Here is a 16,923-nt window from a genome sequence, read left to right as displayed (position 1 = left end):
AAAGAATAAAATGTAAAGGCTACACATCTACGAATAAAAAAATTGTGATTTTCGGTGTTCATTTTTGACTAATACTCTATTTTTTTATTCAGGCCAATATAGTATAAATAGTATCTAATATTGGTTGAAACTTTCTTTTGGTGGTCCTCTGTTTCCTTTTGGTATAGTGTTTACTTAATTGTAATTTTAAGTCATATATATCGTACACAAATGCAACGAAACTCTATACTAGCAGAAAGAGGTAAAAGTTGATTTGTCATGGAAGATTTGTCTAAATGTAATTGAAGGGGTCAGGAACTAAGTAAGTTATATATGTTGGTGGTAAAGTAACAATTATTGTTAAAAGATTATTGTCCTACTTAATTTTCATAACAATTTTTTTAGGTGTGGAGGGGCTTTTCTTTCTCGGCCCCGCTTGGTACGTCCTTGTCCGACTGAGATTACTTCAAAAGAAATATTTCTGGTCTGAAAATGAGAAGTTTCATTTTGTTGCATACATAAATCATTATACACTGTCATTAAAAAATTTTTTTTTGATATGCTACCAAGTCTAAATGTACGGTAGTCTTTATTTTTCATATTTTTATTTTACATATGATGTGCATCCAACTTGCTTTATGTAAAATAATCTTTTACTTAGTTTAAGAAAATGTAATCCTTCTCCTATTTAACCACCACAACTAATAAAAGGTGACAAAAGCCCTTTTCATCTATTTTTTCTTAACATGGTTAAGAACTTCTGTTTTATTGAGCATTAAACTAAAAGTGCAATTCGCCATTTAGATGGTCAAGATGGATAATGGTTTGGCCACAGAATGGTTAGTTAAGTCCTTATAAAACGGGAAGAATGGAGTACCATGTTATCAGGAAAGTCAACTTTTGAGCTCTTCATCAAATTTACTGCTGAATCGTAGATAAACATATGTGGATTGGATGGAGCATCATATTATCAGGAAAGTCAACGTTTGAGCTTTTTATTATTTTTACAGTAGATGAAATTCTTGACTATCAACTTTGAATGATATATTTGCTGAGTATACCATTCTATACAAACCTATTTTGATAGGTGACCACCCATTGGCATTTAATTCTCTCTTAAAACTTTTTATGCTCTACCTAACTCTTAGAAATGTAATCCTATTTCATTCAAACCATTTATACGCACAAAAATCAAAAGCCAAGATTGATTTAGCTATTAAGTGTAAGTTAACCTTATTAAAGTGATAGAAGTTCAAAGGTGCAAAGTGGATTTAATTCTTTTTTTCAGAACCTTGTCAAACGTGTTTCATTGCTTTTTATTTCTTTTTAGGCAAAAGTGTTTCAAGACTTCAAGGTTTTTCATTATTCCACTATATAACAAAAGAAATTCTTGACTATGAACTTTGAATGATATATCTACCGTGTATACTGTGAGAACCCGAAATTTTCTCATTTTTTTTTCTAGGGTTTTATTTATTTAATGGCTTGTTTTCTGCTTTTTCTTTAGTAGGGAAATTTTCTAGATATTTTTAATGAGCAGATATAGTTTTTGGATGATTTTTCTAGTATCGAATAGGTTTTGGAAAATTAAGAGTGTATACCGGACGTGGGACCCACTAGTGCGAAAAGTTCGGAAAATTTCGGCCAACTAGGTTAAGTTTTGAATATTGGAATTAATTTACCGGGTGTTAAGAGATAAGTAGAGGGTGCTAAGTGGATTGGTATAAGAGAGACAAGGTAGGTAAGTATTTATTAAAAGGTGACAAGTGTCACCATAGGAGTGGTTTGACCTTTTTGAACACTATTCACCCTTTTACCAATTTGGTTAAAATAGCTTAAAAATTACCCAAAAATCATCAAAAAATCCTCCATGGTGGCCGGCCCTCTCATTCTCTCTTTCTCTCTCTCTTACTCTAAGCACAAGGAAGAAAACTCTTCAAGTTTGTTCCAAATCATCAAAACCAACCATCCAACCTTGATTTTGCTCCATAAAACCACTTAAGGAGGTGTTGGTGAGTTGTTGTGTGAAGTTATTTGAAAAGTTAAGGTGTCCAATAGCTCTCTCTCTCTTGTTTTAAGGTAAGTTGTGAAGAACCACCCTCCTCCCTTAATTGATGCTTAAATCATGCTTAGTGGTAGTATGAGATGCAAGTTTATGGGTTATTTCTTGATTTGTGGTTGAAGTGATGAAGTTTTATTATTTTTGGAGATTTTTTTCTGTTTTAATATGAGCATGATTGTGTGGCTATCTATGATGATTAGAAATGGTATATAATGACTCTAGGAGGTGGAAAAAATGATTAATTGCAACCAATTTCTGGTTTGGAAGAAATTTCAGAAAATTAGGGTTCTTGAGGGAGCATTCTGCCCGAATTTTTAGCTCCTAGTTAGAGGCCGAATTGGCCTTGGTTTAAAACATGAAAGTTGTAGGGAATGACATTTTAGAGGTGCCTACAAAATTTCAGGTCAATCGGAGTAGTGTAGAATGAGAAAAGTCGAAATTACTATTGCTGTTCTGGTTTTACCCGAATGTAAGAATTGCGCCTGTAATTGGTTGTTTTGGCTGGAATTGCTTCCTAATTGGTTGTTGAGGCCTTATGATGAAATTTATCCCTGTTTCTTAGCTTTCAGATGGTTTTGGAATTTCTGGATTTGGGCTTAATTAGGCTGAGTTATGCTGTTTGCAGCAGAATGCGTTTTGTGAATCTGTTTTTCCGGTTCTGGTATAGTATCTTGCATTTTTGACCTTGTTACACTCAAAACTGGACAAAATTGCCTTCTGAAACATTGTATCCCTGTCTCTTAGCTTCGAAACGGTGGGTCTTACACCCCCATCCGATAATTGTAGTGCCGTTGGTGCTAAAACCGCATAATGACGTCAAAAACTGTTTTTTTAATTGAAGTCCAATTGCATTTCCGGATTTTTCTGATTTCCTCTAATGCTTATGTATGCGTATGGAACCCTATTTTGGGAGTATTTGGCATTGGTTTATGACTCGTTATCGAGTCTCATTGTACTTGTTTGCATGTTTTAGGGCGTGACGGTAATTAAAGACGCCTTTTGGGCAGAAGTTCACGATATTCCACTTGCTTGCTATGTGAGTATACTACTCACTTGTTTGTTTACAATGTGGCTTTATTATATTGAAATTAACGCCTTGAAGGCTTATTTGCACTGTTGAAACTGATTAAAGTGAGGGTGTACTTGATCGCCCTCACATCCTTTGATATTGTTGAGGATTGTCTACTGTTTCACTGTAATGACTGAATGATACATGAAATACTAAATTCCATTCATGGAAAACTGATTTGGTGTCGTTTGGACGAGTATCCAACGGCCTTACTGTTACTACTGAGCTCAACCCCGTTGGTAGTCAATTGAATCGAGCCAGCGAGGGCTTGGTCGTGAAAATTGACGAGCCATGGGGACTGTTATATGGAATCTTGTAGTAGTGAGACTCTCGATTCCGGTATACTCGAGTATTACCAAATGGCTACTGTTTGGAGTGCGGGCCCGGTAGGGGTATGTTGGGTGGAAAGAATGGAAGTGAAGTGAAGTCTACGGTTGGTTATTCTTAAACATTGACGGAGGGTCAATGAGGTTCGATCAAGAATGTAAGCGTGGAAATGGGCTCTTGAGAGCCGTCCGTATCCTTTTACCGATTTGTTTTACTTCTTAATAAAGTAATTGGAATGAAGGTTATGCTTATGTGATCTTGGTTGCTTAAGTGATAGTATCTTACTGGGCAATTAGCTCACACCGTTCCTTTTGTTTTCCTTACAGGCATATGACTACTTTTGGAATGATTCTTGCTAGTTGGTTGCCGAATGAGCTAAATGAATGTCTCTTTTGTATAGCTTATGAATCGAAACCCTAAATGTACCTTTAGGGCCGTTTCACTTTGGATTTTGGCAAACCATACATGTAGTAACTTTTGTATCACTTTTGTATGCCATTTTGGCTTGTAAATACTAAATGTTATGTTGTATATGTATTTTGATGTTTGACTGGGTTCTGACGGGTCGGTTACTATTCATGGCCGACTCCGGATTTCATTTTTTTACTTTGGGTTATTTTGGGCATTTTGACTTGTTTACGCGCGTTATAAGTTCCGGAACGCAATAGATCGCTTTAAACTGCACCGTTAGTCCTGGCGAGAGCTAGGCAGGCAGCCCGCTAACCCCTTTGGTTCGCCTTAGGGGAAAGTGGGGCTGTCACATATACCACACCATTCTACACAAACCTACTGTGATAAGTGGCCACCCATTGAGGTTTAATTCTCTTTTAAAACCTTTTAATCTCTACCTGACTCTTTGAAATGCAATCCTATTTCATTTAAACCATTCATCTATAGAAAAATCAAAAGTCAAGTTCGATTTATCTGCTGAGTATAAGTTTGGAATCCTGTTAAAGTGGTACAAATTCAAAGATGCAAAGTTGAGTTAATCATTTTCCAGAACCTTGTAAACTGTATTTCATTTTTTTGGGGTAAATGTGTTTCAGGTTTTCAAGGTTTTCCAGTATTACACTATATAGCAAAAGAAATTAGGAATGGCAGTAGGGCGGGGGGAATTTCCCTTGCCCCTCAGTCCTCCTACCCGTCCCCGCTACCCCCACGGAAGCACCCGTCGGGCTAATAAAAATTTGTTATATAATTTCATTGTAGTCAAATTTGAGCAAAGAATCAAATACTTAAATGCCAACATATGACCAAGTCATTATCCATTGTAATTTCATAATTGAAACCCATAAAAAACAATTAAACAAAAGTTATTTGAATACAATCCAACATGATGAAACAAATATAACTAAAATAGTCAAGTTTTCGCTTTTGAGAAAACTACAATCATTAAGTCATTATTGTGTTTTTTTTTTCTGAGAAAAAAGTGTTATTGTGTTAAGTGTAATTACGAATTTAGTATAATTGTATTAGTAGATTTAATATAACTAATTAATAATTTCTATTAGTAGACATGTACTATTATTAGTATTTGATAATATCAACTATATTACAAATACTAATCATTTATATTACAAATACTAATATGCATTATATAATATTTATAACTAATAATATCATTATTATATATTTGTAACAAATTAAATTAAATATTATATATGAATATATACATATATAGATTTAATTTTTTTAATGGGTGGTGAGGCGGGGGTTTACTCCCTTGCCCCCTGCCCCATTTTTTAACGGCGGAAAAAATCCCCTCCCCGGCCCATTAGCCCGTGATCATCCGACCTAGTTGCCATCCCTAAAAGAAATTCTTGGCTATCAACTTTGAATGATATATCTACTGAGTATATCGCACCATTCTACTCAAACCTATTGTGATAGGTGGCCACCCATTGATTTTTAATTCTCTCTTAAAACTTTTTATGCTCTACCTAACTCTCAGAAATGTAATCTCATTTCATTTAAACCATTTATATGCAGAAAAATCAAAAGTCGACATTGATTTATCTGCTAAGCACAAGTTCGGAACCTTGTTAAAGTGGTACAAGTTTGAAAATGCAAAGTGGAGTTAATCCTTTTCCAGAACCTTATTAAATGTGTTTCATTTTTGTTAGGTAAATGTGTTTCATGTTAACAAGGTTTTCCATTATCCCATTATATATGAAAAGAAATTCTTGGCTATGAACTATGAATGTATATATGCTGATTACACCACACCATTCTACACAAACCTATTGTGATAGATGGCCACCCATTGATGTTTAATTGTCTTTTAAAACTTTTTGTGCTATACCTAACTCCTTGACTCCATCCTATAAATATGGTCATTGAACAAATTATCTTCACCATCTAACTAATTTGTTTCTTCCTTCTTTGTTTTTCAGCAAGCCTTTCAACATACAAAATGGCAAAAGGTTCAGCTTTAACATCCATCCAAATTTCCCTTTTGCTATTAGTAGCAATCTTTGTTTGTTCAGAAGCTAATCATCGTGACCGTGATTATTGCTGCGGTGGAAAGGAAACAAAGATTACTGTGTACCTTCAACTGTTTTCAGGCGGACCAAATGCCACCACTGTCGCAGTTGCCGGCGCCCCTGGTAGGCCGAGAACTCCCACCGAATTTGGAACCATTTATGTTAATGATTCTCCCTTTACAGAAAGCATCAGCATCAATTCTCCAACTGTTGGTCGAAGCCAAGGCCTTTATGTAGCTTCATCCCGTGATGGACTTTACTCATTTGACCCATTTTCCTTCATGTTCACCGACGGACAATACAACGGTAGCACTTTGGAATTCCAAGGACTAGGATATAGCATACAAAATACTTCGGTGACTGAATTTTCAGTACTTTCTGGCACCAAAATATTTAGGTATGTTCGTGGATATGCAACCTTTCTGGCAGTTCGACAAATACCAGCAAGGAATTATACGGTTACAATGGCCAATATTACCATAAGGCGATGCTGAGGAGGATGGGAAGTTTGAATAATAAAGTGAAAACCAATAATTAAGAAAGCCAATAACAGATATTTAGTTTTATTTCAGACCATATACGTACGTGGTGGTCTCTGTTTCTTTATGTACTTCTGGTTCATTCGACTATCTTAATAAGAACTCCATCCGGGAGGATGGGAAAAAATAAATAATAAAAGTGTTAAAATATGTCTTTGACATCCATGTGAAATCATTTATGGTGCTGTCAAATTTTGAGAGCTACATGGACATTTTTTTTTTTACCTATTTAGCGTCCTAGCATATACCCCAACTATTGAGTTGTATGTTTTATTAGTCAAATTCGTAGCAGCCATTTCCATTCAAATACTATTCGTTCGAAGGCTTTCACATGGAAGAATTTCTCCTATAAATAGAGGGTTTGGCGCGCATGGCAGTTGGTGTGGCACTTCTATCACCAGAGACGTAAACTCATTTAGGGAATTCTCTCCCTTTTGCGTAGTGTTGAGTTTTCTTGTTCAGTCTCTTTCTTATTTTGGGACACCACAATTCCAAGACACGAGAGCTCCTTTGGAAAATCTTCCTTTTTGTGATATATTGAATACTCTCCTATTTTGTCTCTTTTTTTGTTTTGGGGTTTTAGGAATTAACTTGAGATTCTCGGTGACATGTTTTCTATGCCAACCCAATATCACTTATAGTATTGCACCAAGTGTTCTGTTATTATTTACACTTTAATTTTCTAATAATTCAACTTGGTTTGGTTTAACCCAAGTGCAAATAATAACAGGACACTTGGCGCAATACTATAGGTGGCATTGAATTGGCATAGAAAACATGTCACCGAGGATCTCAAGTGGGAGACTTAAGGGGATGGTTTGCAATTTTGGAAACTGTTTTCATGCAAAGCATGCAAACACTACGAATGAAACAAGCTTCTGCAACTACTTTCTATACTTTTAGGCTTCAGCAATCATGCGGGACATGATTTCACAAACTTCTCAAACTGCAACCCAATCCTCAAATTATCATTCCAACTTATCATGCATGCAAGGGAATGGCAGAACCAAAATGAGGAGGTTTTTCATGCAAACTCCATGCAAAACCAAACGAACAAAGCTTTCTACTAAAAAAATTTCGACAGGTAATGAAGCTTTCTGCAATTCTAAGTTAGCTGCAACTTTCCTCATTCTAACCGAAACACATTGATGAAACAACTCAAACCAAACCAAACACAAATGCAATGACCTCAATTCCATGTTGTTAACATCAACCAAATGCCATTGTTTTCCCCACTGAAATCAAACAAGGGGGCTGAACACAAAATCAGCAAAAGAAAATGAACTTGGAGCAGCGAAGGTTTCACTCATTTGCAAAAAAAAAAATATATCTACCTTTGTTGCTGCAACAAGCCAGGAAACTCCCTTTTCCAAAAAACTATGACTGAACCTTTCCTAAACTACCAAGCAATGGTCTTGACAGTCCAACAAAACAAAAATGCAGCCTGGTCGAGTTTCACTTTGCTACAATTAATCGAGAGCTATCAACATTGCTATAACAAGCAAGTAATTCCAACCTTGTTACAACAATTTTTAGTTGCTCATACCGAAGCTAATACCTTTAAACAGAAGAAAAAAAAAACTCAATGCATGTCCTAAACTTATTTATACACATGAATGCAGGAAACTTGGGACAGGGGGAGAGGAGACTTTAACAACTTCCAGACACAAAACGCAGCAAATGTGACTTGAAGATCTTATTAAGGCTCGACCAGAAAAACAAAGCAAACAAGAAAAGAAGAAGTTCTGTACACATTGCTGCAATAAAACTGAGAGTTTCGAGCTTGTTGCAGCAACCTGTGATTCCTCATACCAGTAACCAGAAAACGACTCAATGCAACTAAAACACGAGAACATGAAACAAGGGAGAGGGGAGACATCCAACAAGCTTTCGGACACCAAATGTAACAAAGTGACCTGAACACTAGCTAAACTTTTACCCAAAAATTTCATAGAACAATCAAAGACCGCATCAGAAAAATGCACCAGACAATAAACTCAAAACTCATGATTCTCATCCCTCTTGCTTCGCGCATGGAAGAACACTAAAGGCTTTTGTCCCTAAGAAGGGTCTAAATCATGCTTTGATAGAAAACATGTTCACAACATCCCAGTCAAACAGCAAAAAACAAGAACATCGAACGAGCAACCAAAGAAAAAAAACTGATTTGCCCGTACTGCTGCAACAAGCCGAGAACTGTGAGCTTGTTGCAGTAGATTCTTAAGGTACCAATCTCAGCCGCATGCAATCCAAAACTCAGGTTCTTCATACTTTTGCCAATGTAAAACCTTGATTTTTCAGCATAAAAATCAGAACAGAAAACACGCACAAACTGGGAACCTTCTACAACTTACCCAACATATGACTTCAGATGCATTTTCGAATAAACTGGCCATGTAAATGTCATTTTTTCTTTTCAAAGTTAACATCTTTGCTCCTAAACTTCAGCTTGGGAATAAAATAACAACACCAAACAAATTTGGAACCCTAACATACTTGTCATGCAAAATGCCAGCAAAAAGGTTACAGCTTTAGGCTACAATGACAAGGAAAACAGCTACTGCAACTCCTTTTTGCCATACTAAGGGGCTCAAAGCCAAAAGAAATAATCAAAAGACATCACGTATTAACAGAGATTATCTATAGGAAGGGGCTGATAAGAACCTTACAGCGCTATTTTGGTGGGATTTTCTAGCAGCGATGGAAAAGGGACTCCCGTAGTAGCTCCTCTCCTTCTTTTGGTTTGACTTGAACCCTCAAAGATCTTGCTCAGCCGTGGCTCCTTCTTGGTTCTCCTCCTCTTGCTCCGTTGCTTTGTTGCTTGATTTCCCTTAGTCCCAAGTTCTTTCTTTCCTCTGCCCAAAAACCCCCTTTTCTTGTCGAAACCCTTGGTTTCTTCCCTCTAGCTCTCCCGAGAAATTTCTAATTTTGTGATAAATTTTAAAAAAATTCTACAAAAGGGGTGATTTTAGTAATGGATTCCGTCCGGGGGTCTTCGCATTCGTGAAATGCGAGCTCACGAATGCGAGGTTATTGAGTTCGCATTCCGCAAATACGATCTCTAATTTAATTTTTTTTACTAGCTCCCCCAGAGCTCTCTAGCAGCCTCTATATTCGTAAAAAAAGAAAGGAGCTCCTGGGTCAGAGAATGAATTCCACTTCCCTGATTAGCACCAATCGTCATGAACTGGAAAGGCTAGCTCAGAAGATGGCTAGGCTCCTGTTAGCACCAAAAGCGTTAGGGGGCCCGCACTGGAGGCATCAGAGACTTCAATGTTAGTTTTCTTGAACTGCAAATCTTCCAAAAAGAAAAAAAAAATTACACTTGACTCTATTTCTTTCAGAAATAGCGGGCAGGCAAAGCAAAGAAACGAAGCTGACTATCATGAATGGATGTCCGAGCTAGAGAATTTTTTCCAGAAAATAGTAAGAGCTAAATGCGAGCTCCTAGATGTTTTTTTTTTAAAATTTTGCAAATATTTAAAATTTTGCAAATAGCTCGCATTTGATAAATTTGTCCTCCAAAAATTGTAGTTAACTTTTTTGTTAGATTTCGCATTTATAAGTATGACTTTTAGAAAATTAAATTCAAACTTGTTAGGAAAAAAATTTAAAATGAAATTTACGAAATTTAAAATGAAATTCAAACTTAATATAATTTACTATACATGCATAATTCTTTTATAATAAAAAAAATTGGTAATTGTACAGTTAGAAATACGTTATTTTATTATAATACATTTAAATGGGGGAAAAAGTACACATGCATAGTTCTATTTGTTACTTTTCATTATTATTATTATTATTATTTTGCTTGCAGGTGCTTATTGTAGCAGGAACTAGTACCACATCAAGGGCGTTGAGCTGGGTTATCTCCCTGCTACTGAACCATAGGCACGTTTTGCAAAAAGCCCAGGAAGAGATTGACTCTTTTGTTGGTAAAGAGAGATGGGTAGAAGAATCTGATATCAAGAATTTAGTCTACCTACAGGCCATTGTCAAAGAGACAATGCGACTACATCCACCAGCACCTGTACCTATGCCACGCCAAGCCGACGAAGACTGTAACGTAGCCTTGTCTTGGCGCTCACCCAGCTCTCAGTGAGCTCGCATTCCGGGAATGCGAGCTCCAATTCGAGCTCGCATTTCCGGAATGCGAAGACCCCTATTTGCAGAACACACTCCAAGAACTGCCCTCGTTGTAGAATTCTTTTTTTTTTCCATCATAAACTAAGAATTCACCCTAGCTCTCCCTTGCTTTCTGCCTTTTCACTCTGTCTCTCTCTCGTTTTCCGTCTCTTTCACTCCTGCTCTTTTTTACTCACCAAATTCTCTTAGTTTTTCCTCTCTAGCCGCCACACTATCTTGTTTCTTGTTTCCTTCTTTTCAGCCGTCACACACTCACCTTTCTTTTTCTTTTATTTTCCAGTTTTCTCTCCAGTCTCAAAGCTCTTTTTTTTTTCCTCTGCCATCACTCCAGATTCTCTCTAAAACCTCCCTTCAGCCATCATCCCCCTGGATTCCCTTAAACCCTCTTTATGCTTTTATATGGCACACCAGGACCTAAACCCTCTCAGTAATGGTATAGATGAAGCCACCTTTCTATGGTATTTGAGGAACCGTTTGATGGTTCTTGATGCCCAAACCATTGAGGTTTCTAGATTAAGCCAGATGGCTTATTAAAACAATCGAACGGAGCTAAAAAATGAGATGAAGCGATGAGAAAGAGCTGGGAAAAAAAAACACTGCAATTCTGCTTCTGTTTCTGCTAGTACGAAGCTTAAGAGAAGTAGAGCGCGTGCCATGCACGCGCGCGACTTCCTTTTTTTTCTTTTTTTTTAATAAATCAATTATTTTCATAAATTGAATCTGAAAAATTTAAAGCATATTTTTGTGAACAATTTTCTTTTTTCCGACAAATTTTAATATTAAAAATGTCTTAAAATAAAAATTAAGCGACTAATTAAGCAAGAAATGAATAATAAATACATTTAATCAATAATAATGAAAATAATAACAAATAAAGCTAAATTAAAAAGATTTGGTATCTAAAATGCTAAAAAAAATGTCTAAAATAAAATCATGAGATTAATAAGTAAAAATAGCTAATAATTATCAATAAATTAAAATAATAAATAATAAATAAATAAAAAATAAAAATTTGGTGTCTACAAGAAGGGTCAAGGTTCCGCACTCCAACTTGTTTTCTTCGTCGAGATCCGGGGCTTGGTGGGATACGAGTTCATACCCTAAGGCGGGTTCGTATCAACTTGGTAATCAGAGCCAGTTGACGAATTCAAGTATATCTTGTTCGTGTCAAGTAAGTTTTCCTTGTTTTCAAATATGGTCGTGTTCTCCTAGTTGGATCGCTAGGGTTTTTTTCCATATTGTCTTGTGTTAAACTTTCAACTTGTGTCATGTTTTCTTGTGTTTGTTCCTTGCTAATCGAGTCCATTCTTTGTTGCCCGTGTTTAATCTAGTAGTTCCATTAGCGTTTTTTGTTGTTATTTCTTGCTGCCGCATATTTTCTTGGCTGTCCGAACCTTATCTCTCGTTGGTATCGTGTTTCTGGTTGTGTGTGTCTTGTTTCTTCGTTTGTCAAGCCTTAAAGTCGTTGAGAGTAAAAAAAAATCTGAAACTCAAACTAGGGTTTCTTGACAAATTGCGCTAGTGTTTTCTGTTTCTTGAATCATAAGTGGTTGGTTCTCTTGTTTCTTGGAAGTATACCAAGGTCTGGAAGTTTCTTGATTGAATTTCTGAAATTTCTTGGACAAATCTTGAAGTCTTGGGTTGACAATCTAGAGTTCTTGAATTCTTGAAATCAAAGTTGATCAAATCTTGAACCTTGGACAAACCTTAGCTCTTGTTTTCTTGAACAAAGGAAGTTGCGGCTGATCTTGTGCATAACTTGAGACCAAATCTTGTTCTTTGAGCTTTGATCTGAAGTGAAGGAAAAGAAAGAAAAACAAATCTGTTTTGCATGAAAAAAAAGAGAGAAATGCAAGAAAAGAAAGAACACACTCGAATCAATCTTGAAGTGGAACAAGAAAGCAATCTGAAATTGGGAATTCAAGTTGACTTGGGATTAAAAACAATTCCTAGTCACACTCAAACTACCAAATTCGGACTTGCCAAATTCTTGCACACGTGACAACCTCACAAATCAGCAACCTAGTCTTCCAAAAACGAACCCAAGAAACCTTTGTTTGAATTTCCAAATTCCAAGGCCAGCACCTGATCCGGAAACCAGTTGGGAGATAAGAAAGCATACAGTTTGGAAAACTTTGTGGAGCCTAACCATTAAGCTGAAATTGAAACATTTCTTATGGAGATGTCTACAAAACGGATTGGCTACTAAGGAAGCTCTCTACAAAAGGTTTGGCATAGGGAACAAGATTTGTCATTGCTGTGGGGAGGACATGGAAACCATTGAACATATCTTTTTCAACTGCCCAACAGCGCAAGTAACATGGAAGATTGCACCTGTTCGGTGGGAAGGGCTAGCTAAACTTCAAGGCAACCTGTGGAGATGGTGGGAAGCGGTGTTGTAGGCAGCAAAAGAGACTCAAGGTGTGGGCAGAATCTAACTTACAGCAAACATCTTATGGCAAATCTGGAAAGCAAGGAACAAGTTTACTTTCCAACAGGAGATAGCTAATGCAAAGATAATTGTTGACAAGGCACAACAGGAATGGATCGAGTATGAGGCAGCAAAGGAGTCAGACACAAGATCAAATTCTGAACCAGAAAAGGCAACACCAATCCAGCAGCGTTGGGAACCTCCTAAGGAAGGAACAATAAGGATCAATCGCCTCCAAGAGGAGGAGAGTGATGATGAAAGGGTTAAAAGGATTCAAGGCTAATCAAGTTGTTCAAATTCCAAATGATAAAATTACAAGAGCTCGTGTAAGAAAATTTAGAGAATCACTTCAAACTCTTGTTTGTACAGTTCAAGAACGAGTTGGGGATGATTTAAGGACCATTGAAAGGCTGGATAGTGAAGAGTCTACAATATACACCTTGCTTCAAAACAACTCAGTTGAAGATTGCCCAAGCAAATCGGTTTAGTTAGCTAATTAGTCCAAGTTACGAAGTCATTTAGTTAAATGTTGTTACGCGAGGGCTATAATGCCAATTTCCTTGCTAAATTAAGTGATTAATTTTGGCCATGTTAAGCTTTAAGTGAGCCAAAATTTTGGTCATTAGTTAGGGGTTAATATAGTCCAATTTAGGTTTGGTTTTGAAGTCATTGTAAGTGTGAGAACCCGTTTTGCCCTAATATTTTCCTAGGGTTTTTCCCCCCTTAAATTTCATGTTTTCTGCATTTTCTGGCCTAGGAATATTTTCTTGGTGGATTTCATGAGCAGTTATAGTTTTTTAGATGATTTTTCTAGTATTGGAGAGCTTTTAGAAAATTAAGACTAGATATTGGACGTGGGACCCACTAGTGCGAAAAGTTCGGGAAAATTCGGCCAATACGGTTAAGTTTCGGATACTGTGGAAAATTTATCGGGTGTTAAGAGATAAGTAGTATGTGTGAAGTGATTGATGTGAGAGAGAAAAGAATGATAAGAATGCATTTAATGAGGTGACAAGTGTCACATAAGTATTGGTTTGACCTTAAGAAATACTATTCACATTTTTGACCTTTGACCCAACTTGGTTATATATCTTCAAAAATCACAAAAATGCACCATTTTTCACTCTTGATGGCCGAACCTCTCAAGCTCAAAGAAGGAAGGAAATTCTTCAACTTTTAGCTTCCATTTCACTCAATCTTCCACAACTAATCACCTAGAATAGATTCTACTCCATAAAATTCTTCCTTCTAGTGATAGTAAGTTGTTTGGTGAACTTTGTTTGAAGGACTAAGGTGCACAACATCTTCCTCTCTCTTGGTTCTTGGTAAGTGAAGCTTGAAACACCCTACTACACCTAATGATGCTTATGTTGTGCTTATTAGTGATAAGAGTGCTGAAATTTCTGGTTTTTATCTTGATTTGAAGAGTTTTGGTGAAGTTTTTATTTTATTGGGAATTTTTCTGGTTTAATATGAATGGGATGTTGTGGCCTTGTATGATGAATGGTAATGGCTGATAATGACTCTATGAGGTGTATTGGATAGGAAAATGTAATCAATTTTGGATTTGGATGGAAAATGGAAAGTTAGGGTTCATATTATTCCCAATTCTGTCCGAAATTTTAGGTCATATCTAGAGGCCGAATTGGACTTTACTCAAAACATAAAAGTTGTAGGTATTGGTGAGTATGAAGTGCCTACAAAATTTCAGGGCATTTGGAGTAGTATAGAGAGAGTTATGCCGTTTTTACTGTTGCTGTTTTTGGTGAACAGAATGTGCGGAACTGCGATAGTAATTGCCTGTTTTGACTGGATTTGGTTTGGATTTTTAAGTTTTTGTCTTCTGATGAAATGTAGCTGGATATCTTAGCTAACTTATGCCTTTGGAATTTCGGCATTTGGACCTGTGTAGGCTGAGATTGACGTATTACAGTTTTGTGTGATTTGGGAACCTGCAATTTCGGTTCTGGTTTGGTATTTGGCACTTTTGACCTAGTTGTGCTAGGATTTGGACTGAGAGGCCTTCTACATTGTTGTAGCCCTGTTTCATAGCTTCGAAATGGTGGGTCTTACACCCCCAACCGATAATTGTAGTGAGAGTTGTGCCATTACCGCATTATGACGTCAAAACCGGTTTTCTTATCAAGGCCAACATTAAAGCCTTTCTTAATTTCTGGTTTGCTTTCATGCTAGTATATGTTTATAAAACCCTATTGGGGTTGTGAATTGGTGTTGTTTATGGCTCGGTATGGTTTCTTGTTTTATGATATTGTGAGCTATGGAACGGCTCTTGACATGAAATGCTTATATGTGTGTTGTTGAGTTGTGATTGAAGAAAAATAATGAAGCCTTATGGCTGGAGAATTTGGTAAACACAAAGGGCATGCTGCCCGCATTTTTACTCGAAATTTAGAAAACTACATTCTCGACTTGAGTAAAGGTTACGTATTTAACACTTGAATTTCCATGCATGAAACCCTATTGGGTTATAATTGGCTTGGCTTTGTGACTCGTTATCGAGTCTTATGGTAATTGTTCACTTGTTCTAGGAGGAAACGGTGGTGCACGACGTTCGTTTAACGACGGTGCATGAAACATCATTTTCTCACTTGGTGAGTATACTACTCACCTACTTGTTATAATGTGGCTTTGTGCTATGTGTATTTGATGCCTTGAAGGCTTACTTGGTTATTGGGAATGATTGAGGTGAGGGTGTACTTGATCGCCCTCACCCCTTGTGATTTTATTCATGACTATTAATTGTTTTACTGAAAGACTGCACTGGATATATGAGATACTGCATTCCATTCATGGAAACTGATTTGGTGTCGTTGGACGAGTATCCAATGGCTTTACTGCATTTATGAGCTCAACCCCGTATGGTAGTTAATTGGATCGAGCCGGCGAGGGCTTGGTCGTGAAAATTATCATGCCACGGGGACTGTACTGGGGAACCTTGTGGTAATGAGACCCTTGGTTCCGGTAAACTCGAGTATTACCAAAATGACTGAATGGAGTGCGGGCCCGGTTGGGGTATGTTGGGTGGAAGGAATGGAAGTGAAGTGAGGTCTACGGTTTGGTACTTTTAACATTGACGGAGGGTCAATGAGTGTGGATCAAGAATGTAAGCGTGGAAATGGGCTCTTGAGAGCCGACCGTATCCTTTCACTGAATTGCTTTACTTCGAAATTGTATACTTGACTTGAATGGTTATGCTTATGTGATCTTAACTGCTATTGTGATAGTTGCTCACTGAGCTTTAGCTCACACCGTTCCATTTGTTTTCCTTACAGGAAAATGAACACTTTTGGAAAAGATTGTAATAGTTGAATGACAAGTTGAGCTCATGTACATGTATTTTGAATAGCTCCTTGAGGGTGAAACCCTAAGTGTTTTGTTTCCTCCAATGTTTGGTTTGTAATTGGTTATTGTACATGTATGGATTAGTTGGATATTTTGGTATGCCGATTTGGCTTGGAATGTTGGATTTCAATGTATATATGCTTGGTTGATGTTTGGCTGAACTTTGAATCGATTTGGATTTCAAACGGCAAAAGGAAAATTTTGAACGAAAAGTCACTGGACTGAATCCGGCCAGGAATCCGGCCAGAAACTGGCCGGATTGCCGGCCGGATTGCGGAGGGTTTTGGAGAACATTTTGGATTGCTCTCGGCCTAGTATCCGGCCGAGAATCCGGCCGGAAATCCGGCCAGATTCCGGCCGGATTCTGACGTGGCCTGCACTATTCATCTTCGGCAAATTTTTCATTTTTTTTTATTTTGACTCTTTTGACTTGTTTACGTGCAATGGGATGTTCCGGAACGTTATAGATCGACGTAAACTGTACCGTAGTCCTGGCGAGAGCTGGGCAGGCAGTCCGCTAA

At 37.2% G+C, this 16,923-nt stretch overlaps 1 long non-coding RNA gene across 1 annotated transcript; it reads left to right on the top strand.

The window, feature by feature from the left end:
- The first annotated feature begins 14,179 nt into the window (after window positions 1–14,179).
- LOC113722704 (uncharacterized) lies at window positions 14,180–16,563 on the top strand. The gene is made up of 3 exons (XR_003456795.2): window positions 14,180–14,364; window positions 15,589–15,651; window positions 16,333–16,563. It is a non-coding gene; the product is annotated as an uncharacterized lncRNA (long non-coding RNA).
- The last annotated feature ends 360 nt before the right edge of the window (window positions 16,564–16,923 follow it).

The sequence above is a fragment of the Coffea arabica genome, chromosome 5e, assembly GCF_036785885.1.
Source record: "Coffea arabica cultivar ET-39 chromosome 5e, Coffea Arabica ET-39 HiFi, whole genome shotgun sequence".
Classification (NCBI taxonomy): domain Eukaryota; kingdom Viridiplantae; phylum Streptophyta; class Magnoliopsida; order Gentianales; family Rubiaceae; genus Coffea; species Coffea arabica.
The sequence above is the reverse complement of the archived record's forward strand: the minus strand, read 5'-3'. Positions and strand labels throughout refer to the sequence as shown.